This window comes from Macrobrachium rosenbergii, chromosome 21 (genome assembly GCF_040412425.1).
Source record: "Macrobrachium rosenbergii isolate ZJJX-2024 chromosome 21, ASM4041242v1, whole genome shotgun sequence".
Taxonomy (NCBI): domain Eukaryota; kingdom Metazoa; phylum Arthropoda; class Malacostraca; order Decapoda; family Palaemonidae; genus Macrobrachium; species Macrobrachium rosenbergii.
In genome coordinates this window covers 15,074,126-15,084,889 of record NC_089761.1, presented here as the reverse complement: position 1 = coordinate 15,084,889, position 10,764 = coordinate 15,074,126, and the positions used below count along the sequence as shown (strand labels likewise).

The following is a 10,764-nucleotide window of genomic DNA, read 5'->3' as shown; positions in this document are numbered from 1 at the left end:
GAATCTGAGTTCTAATCCCGTGAGGACGGAAAGATACGGGTACGTTCTTGGAAAACTAATGCGCCTGTCATGACCTTAATGAATTAGATATATAATTAGATGACTGTAGTTGGTCGCAGGTAGATGTAGCTAGAGGCAACACCTTCATCGTAAAATACTGTTAAACAGATACTTGTAATAAACAGAGTACTTATATATATATATATATATATATATATATATATATATATATATATATATATATATATATATATATATATATGTATCTAATATATCTGTATATATATATATATATATATATATATATATATATATATATATATATATATATATGTGTGTGTGTGTGTGTGTGTGTGTGTGTGTGTGTGTGTGTGTGTGTGTGTGTGTGTGTGTGTGTCCGTCCCTGAAAGTTTTACAGCCTTCCCTTTTTCCCTATTCCTCTTGGGTCTTGAATTTTGAAAGCAGAGCCCTCCCCACCCCACGTCTCTCTCTCTCTCTCTCTCTCTCTCTCTCTCTCTCTCTCTCTCTCTCTCTCTCTCTCTCTCTCTCTCTCTCTTCCCGATAGGGTGGATCTCTCCAAGGGGAATTCTGGGAGTGAGCGAGAGACACCAGACAACGACGTCGAGAATTGCAATCAATCTCTTTTTCAGTGACCGCCAGTTCCTCTTGGTACCCGTACGCCCTTCCCCCTCCTCTTCCTCTCCTTTCGCCTCTTCCTCTTGAGCTAACTTTTGGCTTCTTGGATTTTGGCCTATTCTCGTTCGGGGTGTGTTTGATGTTGTGACGCTGAGGTTGCTTTTATTGATTTACTCGGGCAACAAGAGGAAGAAAGTTAGCCCGACGTTGTATGCTTTATTTTCATAGTTTAGCGGCTCTTTTGGTGCCAGATTTCGCGGCGTGTTGACTTACTCTTTTTGTTTGTAACTTACGGTCCGTGTGGCTATATTATTATTGGCCGTCGTATTCTCACTTTTTTCTCATAACTTGGTTTTGAATAAGTTCGGTTTAAAAATGGAACTTCTTTCGGACCTTAAAATAGCCTCTAGTTTTGAAAAGTGTAGTTCTTTTCGCTTGAAACATACTAGAAACTTGTAGTACAACGGAAGTTGCAAAGTTCCAACTGCGTCTCTGCAGTGCTCTCCACCACTCACCCCACCCCATGGAAAAAAAAAAATACCGGTGAAGTAGGAACCACAGAATAAGATTCCTTTTTCCCATCACTACACCCTGAGTTTATTTTTCGTGCATCTTCATCTATAACGTTCTGTCCCTTTTTGTGTATTTTGTATTACTATTAATCCGAAAATGTCTTGAGATCGCTTTCTCTGTTTCGGGTCTCTAATATTGTACTACATTTTAAAGTAAAGTTCAGGAATTGTTTTTAATTACTCTTGGTGTGAAAATATTTCAGTGTTAATCAGTCGATATTTTCAATGGTTGCTTGATAATTCTTTAAATAATAATAATAATAATAATAATAATAATAATAATAATAATAATAATAATAATAATAATAATAGTTATTGCTAATATTATTATTGGTGATGGTGCTGACAACCTCTTTGCTTTGGAGCAGTAAATTTAGTGTGAGCTACCCCCCCACAATATTTTCAAGGTCAGATCTTTTATGATGTTAGGTCAGTAAAGGCGATGTATCATTGGCATATTCCGGTTTCTCCCTCCTCTTTGTATTTGCCTTAATGGTGAAAGCGTTTGTTTATATATTTCTTATTTCCTGTGCTTCTTCATCCAGTGGACGTTCTCTCTCTCTCTCTCTCTCTCTCTGTGAAAACAAAATATTGGTCATCAAAAGACATGCGATAAGGTGAAAGCATGTCTATAGTTTTCCTTTTCCTTTCTCTCTTTCTTCTGTGCTTCGTCATTCAGAGACGTTCTCTCTCTCTCTCTCTCTCTCTCTCTCTCTCTCTCTCTCATATCGCTGTAAAACATGAAAAAAATTACTCATCAACAGGGATGCAGTAAGGTGAAAGCATGTGTGTAGTTTTCCTTTTCCTCTTCCTCCTCCTCCTTCTTCTTTCTCTTTCACGAGTTTCCTGTGTCACTACTTCCCGCCCCCCCACCCCTCCCTCCCCCTTTTCTGACCCATCTTGTCTGCGTGCAGGATAAGAGTTCGTGTTGTTAATGCGCTGTAAAGGTCGATGACCCCGAGCTTTATGCAGGTCTGTTTTGTCTGTCTGCAAGCGTGGCATGCTTCGTCTAGTAGTGGATGATCGAGTTTGAGTCATCATATCATCGTAATTTAAAACGAAATTCCTGTGCTGTAATTCATTTGAATGTGATTTCTTACAGACAGGCGCGCGCATACACACACACACACACACACACACACACACACACACACACACACACATATATGTGTATATATATATATATATATATATATATATATATATATATATATATATATATATATATATGTCGTCGTTTAATATGAGATTCACCCAATCTCGGAATAAACCCGAAGGGGAATTTGTAAGTGATAAACGATCCGCCTCCTGGTGGACTTTGGTGTTTATTCTGAATTTGATATTAAACGACATTTGTAGCCTAATGTTGTTGAATACGTGTATATATATATATATATACAGTATATATATATATATATATATATATATATATATATACATATATATATATATATATATAAACATTTATATAATATATATAAACATTTATATAATATATATATACATGTATATATATATATATACATTATATATATATATATATATATATATATATATATATATATATATATATATATATATATATATATATATATATATATATATATATATATATATATATATATATATATATATATATATAAAGAAGCAAAGTATTATTAATAGTGCAGAACTAAGAAGTGAACAGTACAAGGCATAGGAGAGCAGAGAAGTAGAACAGAGAAGCAAAAAGTGTAAATAATTTATTCAGCAAACATCACATTCCACACGTACAAGATAAGGGTATATAAGTGTGTGTGCGCGCGCGCACTACGTTTGAGCTCAGTTAAGCCTAAAATTTGTGGCCACGTGGACGTCTTTGCCCAGCCTAATTCCGATATTGCACCAGACTTGTAAGTGTTGACCGTATTTTATGGTCTCTCCGCATTGACATCTTTCAAGGCCTGAGGTACTACGTTGGGGAATGCTGTAGGGATTTTTTTTTTTTTTTACCGCCAGCGTTGAATTGAACGCATGTACTCAGTTTGTATGTAACTAGGTGCTATACTCTTTCGTGTATTTGTTATTATTTTTAATTCAGAAAAGAACAATTGAATGAGTAATTTCCACAAAGTACGAAACAAAAGGGCCAAATGATATGAAAGACAATTTGAAAAGGTTTGATTCTTTCTCAGATGGGGAACAAATCTTCACAAATGAAAGCCGCTCCACGAGGAAAGAAAACGCGACCAGTCTGGTAGGCCTAAAAGTTACGTAACCAGGATGAGGTAATTTTTAAAGGGAGCGTGACCGCTGGAAGGGCGGGAGGGAGGGAGGGAAGTCTAGCCTGGCCTGCTGAAACACACGTGAAATGTGGGAGGAGAGGAAGGGTGGGAACATGAGTGCTGTTGATAGGTGGAGGGGGAGTTGGGCGGGAGGTTGGATGGAAATTCTGGAGATAGGTAAAGTAAGAGAGATCTTGAGAAGGAAAATATTCGGGAAAATGGGAAGGAAATTAAATTTTTCCGATACAGGTAGAAGGAGAATGAGGGGAGTGTAGGAAATGGGTAGAGAGAGGGGAAGGAAGAGTATGACAATGAGGAGAGGAGAATGTAAAGTGACTACAGCAAATAGGAAGGTGATAAATAGAGAGAGAGAGAGAGAGAGAGAGAGAGAGAGAGAGAGAGAGAGAGAGAGAGAGAGAGAGAGAGTCAGATGGAAGGAAGGTGTGAAAAAGTTAATTATACCTTAGTTTAACCAAACCACTGAGCTGATTAACAGCGCTCCTACGGCTGGCCGGAAGGATTAGACTTATTTTACGTGACTAAGAACCAATTAGTTGCCTAGCAACGGGACCTACAGTTTATTGTGGAATCCGAACCACATTATACCGAGAAATGAATTTCTATCACCAGAAATAGATTCCTCTATTTCTTCATTGGGCGGCCGGAGATTCGAACCCGGGGCCAGCAGTGTGCTAGTTGAGAACTATACCGACCTGTCCAACGAGGAACTGAAGGAAGGTGTGAGGAGAGGAAATAAGGAGGCAGGAAACTGGCGGAAAAGAAGAGGAATAGGGGTAGACGTAGGATGGAGAGGTGCGGGCCTAGTAATTTTTTATGCTTGCCATATGTTTTCAGGCCTAGTTGTCTCTTATACGTGCTGAGTATTTTTAGGCCCAGTCTATTTTTTTATACTTGCTGTATGTTTTTAGGCCCAGTCTCTTTTAATCCTTGCTGTATGTTTTTAAGCATAGTCTTTTTTAATGCTTGTTGTATAGTTTTGGCCCCTTAGGAGTCTGTTGTGTAGTGATAGCGGCGGATCTCGTGCTTGTCATTATGGCTTTGGAATATGTGTTTTGTAGGATTTTAAAAGGCTTGAAATCAAGTCTTCATTGTTCAGTTTTATATGAACACGTAATACTCACGAGGTTATATATATATATATATATATATATATATATATATATATATATATATATATATATATATATATATATATATATATATATATATATATATATATATATATATATATATATATATATATATATATATATATATATATATATATATATATATATATATAGATGAAAAGGATGACAGAATGGTCCAGAGAATATTTTACATATTTATTCTTCAAATTTTCGGGCCTCATCCCATTTTCAAGGCTGTCAAAGCTAAAAACACTCATGACCATAGGTAGACATATGGACTTCCGACTCTACGTCATCCTTTTCACTGTCTAGGTGCATTAGCCTGCCTTCTTCCATATATACTGTGTATATATATATATATATATATATATATATATATATATATATATATATATATATATATATATATATATATATATGTGTGTGTGTGTGTGTGTGTGTGTGTGTGTGTGTGTGTGTGTGCGCGCGCGCGCGCGAGCGCGCGTGTGAGGTCGGAACAAGCGCCGACAGTGAAATACTTTTATATATAAGCTGTTGGCATTGTGCGAAGTGAAGGATATCCCATTCCGCATGATAATTGAGAGCAGCGTATTCACTGTTACTATTTCTGTCGAGGATGACCTCTTAAGTATAACCCACCGAGGACCTACTTGAGGAATATCCTGGTGGTGGCATCAAGGAATCCAGCGCCTTGGACTCTTTGGTTTACTGTGAAGGTGCTCTCTCTCTCTCTCTCTCTCTCTCTCTCTCTCTCTCTCTCTCTCTCTCTCTTTTAAATTAAGTACTAGCTTGATGAAGGGATCTCTCTCTCTCTCTCTCTCTCTCTCTCTCTCTCTCTCTCTCTCTCTCTCTCTCTCTCTCTCTCTCTCCCCCTTTTAAATTAAGTACGTAGCTTGATTAAGGCGTCATTGCTTATAGGAAGTTGGGTGAAAATCAATTAGGATCGGTTTCCCAAGATGACTAGTATTTTTTGTTTACGCTTCTAACACAAGTGTTTTCAGCTGATGAGTTCAGGTGGTTATCATTTCCGTTTTTGTTTATTTTTTTATTTGCGATGTCCATTTGTAATTTACGCTTATATAATGGCTGAGAACACATGTTCATAAGTTTTAAGTTTTCTCTGTTGAGGATGGAAATAGAATTTGCAAGTATCATTATTAATTGAATTCATCTCTCTCCCTTATTCTTCAAATCCAGGTTATGCTTTTGATTCGTTTAAAGTTTGTACGCGTAGGTTGAAGTTCTAAGTTACCGAAAAATAATATAACTTGGGACATCTGTTTAGTCCAGTTACAATCTTTGTATAGTTTAAGCATTTTAAGGTTTATGAAGATGTCTGTAGAATGGTTTTCACCCCTTTGGGATTGAAGTAAGTACCTTCCAGAGAGAGAGAGAGAGAGAGAGAGAGAGAGAGAGAGAGAGAGAGAGAGAGAGAGAGCCAACTGGAAATTGGATGAACCTGAGTGAGTACCATAGTCATGTTTACGTTCATTGGTCCTTTAATCAATAATTGACCATCACGCGTAACTAACCCATCAGTCACAATCGAGCTTTTGTTTTTGCTCTCCCACTATTGGTCCGTTTGCTATCGCCGTTCTCTCTCTCTCTCTCTCTCTCTCTCTCTCTCTCGTTACCTGTTTTTCGATGTATGTGCATAAATGTGTGCATTTCTATTCTCTTTATATGTATTTATACCTATAGAATTAAATATGAAATGTACCATTGATATTCAGCTGCTGTAAAAGTAGGGGAAACCAGCAGAGTTTTATGTAGCTAAGTACGAGTATGCCTTCATTTAGAAAAATTCTGGCCCATTTAGGGTTAATTTTCGGCTTGGGCAACTCAAGGTAGTCTCTCTCTCTCTCTCTCTCTCTCTCTCTCTCTCTCTCTCTCTCTATATATATATATATATATATATATATATATATATACAGTATATAATTATATATATATATAATGTATATATATGTGTGTGTGTGTGTGTGTGTGTGTGTTGAAGGTTTTGCGTCGCTATGGCATTCCTGCTAAATATGTAAAGCTACTTGAAGTTATCCATGAGCGAAGTAGATGCAGAGTTGATGATGATGAGGTCTTGTCAAGGGAATTTTCAGTATATGCGGGGTGCTGCTGCGAATGATATTTCACTTATGCTGTTTGCCTTTCTCATGGCTTCTGTTAAGAAAAAAAGTGGTGAGAGATGAAAGAGAATCCTGGTATGATAATGAAATTCTATCTAATATATTTTGTCGATTTTAGGATTAAGCAGTAAGGAGACTACATACATACATACATACATACATACATACATACATACATACATACATACATACATGTATATATGTATATATATTATTTTTTTTTTGGCAAAGTTAAGCCACTTTTCCCGTGAAATTTCGTTTGTAAAGAAAATCTGTCTTTGAAATACCGATCATTTAAGCTACTCTCGTTGACTTTGAGGAGGAAAGAAAGTTTATATATATATATATATATATATATATATATATATATATATATATATATATATATATATACATATATGTGTGTGTGTGTGTGTAATTAGACGAAGTCGTGGGGCATGTTTAAAAGTTCAAAACGCAATGACAGAGTGCCAAGTATTTTTGTGAACTTTAAACAGCTTCGGGGCATACAGTACTTGAGTCGTTTCCTTTTAACCAATTTTAATGGCTTCAGCTGAGAATTAAGTCACGTGCGTGTATGTGACTTTCAAGTACCTAGATACACATGTACTTATATCTGAATCCTTGACGTATACGTTGCTTACTATTCTCTGTGTATTTGTTTTCATGAATTCTCAAGTGTTCTAGTTTTTCAAGGCGTTCGCTTTGGTCTTTGTTGAAGTCTCATTGGGCATGCAACTCACAAATGAGGTCGCTTGGGGTTACGGTAGAGTTGCGACCGTGGTTTGTAGTGTGAGAGAGAGAGAGAGAGAGAGAGAGAGAGAGAGAGAGAGAGAGAGAGAGAGAGAGAGAGAGAGAGTCTTGTCACTTCTTGGTATGCTTTCACCCCTCGGTCCAAAATAAAAAGCAAATTCATCCGGAGTGTCTAAATTTTATGCACGACATTATGTGGTTACTGCTGCTGATAATAGTGATATTTTGTGTGATCATTAAAATTCTCTCTCTCTCTCTCTCTCTCTCTCTCTCTCTCTCTCTCTCTCTCTCTCTCTCTCTCTCTCTCTCATATATGTTTATCTATTCGCGCTTAGAAGCAGTGAGCTTGGGAATTCAGGAATTCCAAGTGCGAATTAGATCCTTATTCTTAATATAATATTCCTGGAACCTCAGTCGTATACATCAAACTTTAACCTTGATTTTAATTTTTCAGTTTTGCTCTTATCGACCTGCTTCCTACAAGCCTCAGTTACTATGGTGGGCTGATTGACGACACCACTTCGGCAGTGAACGACTGCTGGCGTGCGTGCGTGTGTGCGTGCGCGAGTGCGTGCATGCCTTGTTTGTGGGCGTCATTCGCCGTGATCGATACAGTGACGTGATATTGTAAACGAGGCGGCTGGCCCGTCAATGGTTGGTTTTGAAAGTGTCGTGTAAAAATGCTTTTAGACTTTTTATTCTTTTATGCTGTTTATAACTATGTATGTAACCGTATATAATATATTTATATATATATATATATATATATATATATATATATATATATATATATATATATATATATATATGTGTATATATATGTATATATACATATCATGTTATTTTTAGTCCCCCTTTTTAAATGGTATTTTACAGTATTTCTTACTAACACTGTTTGTTATTGTGTCTTTATCGGATACCTAGGAATAAGCTTATTTTTTCTACAACCCTAGTCAGTTTGCGAGCACCCACGCTGACGTCCGGGCTTCGGACTGACTTATTCTAAACCCGAGAGAGAGAGAGAGAGAGAGAGAGAGAGAGAGAGAGAGAGAGAGAGAGAGAGAGAGAGAGAGAGAATCTTAGCCAAAGGGAAACATCGCAACCAAAAGTTTAAATGCCATCCGAAGATAAAATTGATAAAGTTCATGATTCGAGCAACACGGCGAGTGAATGACGGCGTCAGATCGCGTGCGTGTCTGCACTTGTCCTTGCAAAGGATGTGAGGTAAAGATACTGGGGGAATGGCCCTCACTGGGGAGGGGAGGGAAGGGGTGGGGATGCTGTTGAAGGGGAATTCGTGATGGATGGCGGGGAAAGATAGGAAGTGATGGTAATTTGATACTACTCTTCTCCCCCTTCCTTTCCATGCGACTCTGGCATGCACAAGTAAAATCCCCTGTTGGAAATCGTTTGTGGATTTATTCGTTGTCATTCAGCGAAGCTTGGAATGAACTCGGATTTGTTATCGGAAGTTAAAATTTTTGTTGACATCTACAGTGTGTTAAGTCTTCAAGTTAAAGATATATCCCCACACTGTTATTGTCTTGTTATTAATTTTGTGTATTGTATCTATTCATTTTCTCTCCATTTCTGTGTCTTTATGTGCGCCTGGACAAGTATGTACGTTTCCGCTTGTGGACAAAGTAGACGTCTGTATTTTCTCAATGCCTTGCCATCGTCAGGCATGTCAAGAATTTTCTGGCAAAATGTCAAGAGAATGTGGGAATTATTTGATAAGAAGTATAAAATGTTAATGTTATCTCTCAGTATCCGGAGATATGTGATAATTTTTTTGATGAATAACACTGAAAATATATTAAGCATTTTTATCTCGATTATCAAGCTTCTTGGTGACTTTAGTTGTGTGTTGTAGAGAAAGAATAAACGAGCCGTTTCGGATATCGCACAACGAAACCTGAAGTATCCTCAGTAAGAAAGTGAACCACATTTGTCCTCTCGTTGCTCCAGTGGTCGATATTTGATTGCATTTACATTGAGCTAGTTGGTTTTAGGACTAAACCATTTAGCTGCCTCATTTAAAGGCCCTTTAATCTTCCAGAAAAGTTCAGTTTTGTTGCATATGTATTTTCTTTGGTTAGATCACGAAAGTATCTTGGATATCCTTTTTATGCTTGTGGATCCTTCGTCCATTAAATCTTTCATATAGGAAACTTGAGACCTAGCTTTTTCTTGTGTCGCCTGCTGAAACGAAGGGTAATTTGGCAGGTCTCTACATATGGCGAAACAAGACTAGGCGTATGAACATTGTTACTTTTTTTTGTAATGCAATGTTACATTTTTTTCATCATGCATAGTTTCCCAAATTTAAGGTTGTTGTCGGGACTCAAATGTTTCGTCATCTTAATTACTTTATTTTCTAATGCAGTGTTACATTTTTTTCATTATGCATAGATTCCCAAATTTAAGGTTGTTGTCGGGACTCAAATGTTTCGTTATCTTAATTAATTTTTTTTGTAATGCAGTGTTACATTTTTTGCATCATGCATAGTTTCCCAAATTTAAGGTTGTTGTCGGGACTCAAATGTTTCGTCATCTTAATTAGAAATTTGATTATGAAATGTCAGCTAAGAGAAAAAGCGGGTAAGTGCCCTACTCAAATGAGTGGCCTGATGGCAGCTCTCAAATAAGGGAGGAGGTAAAGGAATGGGGTTTTAACCGGGGCAGACCGGGGAAAACAGAAACAGGACCATAAACCAGATAAGCACAAAACCGCATACGTCGGTTGGCACTCCCTTACCCCAGATTTTTGGCAAATGTTTATGCATGGTAAAGTTGAAAATGGTAAAACATTTTATCGTCTTGTGATGGAAGGGCCTAAAGCATCTTTCTGATCTGGTTATTATTTGTCCTTATTAGTTAGCACTTGGGTTTACCAAGAATGGTGTGTGTTTGTGTGGGGTAGGGGGCTGGGTTTGTGACCCATTGAAATACGTACTTGGTAATTAGTCGGAAACTTGGATCGTCCGTGTAGTCTGATTTCTAGTGGGCTAGGCAGATTCAAATTCTTAGTTTGATTAATGATAACGGAATCCAGAATCTTCAATATGTACGGGCAGCTACTCTGGAAAAAAACAGTTTGGCCTCAGTCCAGTTTCTGCTATGACCCGTGTCCCGCACAGTGAACGAAAATCCCAGGGCTCTTGGGGCTGTATCTTACTGATCGTTTATGCTCCACCGGTTCTTGTGAGATGGCTCTGCCAATCTCTCCCACATACATTAATTAGTTATT

General features: G+C 37.4%; 1 protein-coding gene across 2 annotated transcripts in view; it reads left to right on the top strand.

The window, feature by feature from the left end:
• Positions 1-10,764, top strand: part of LOC136849696 (uncharacterized) — a 220,607-nt gene that overhangs the window by 126,718 nt on the left and 83,125 nt on the right. The window lies entirely within an intron of this gene.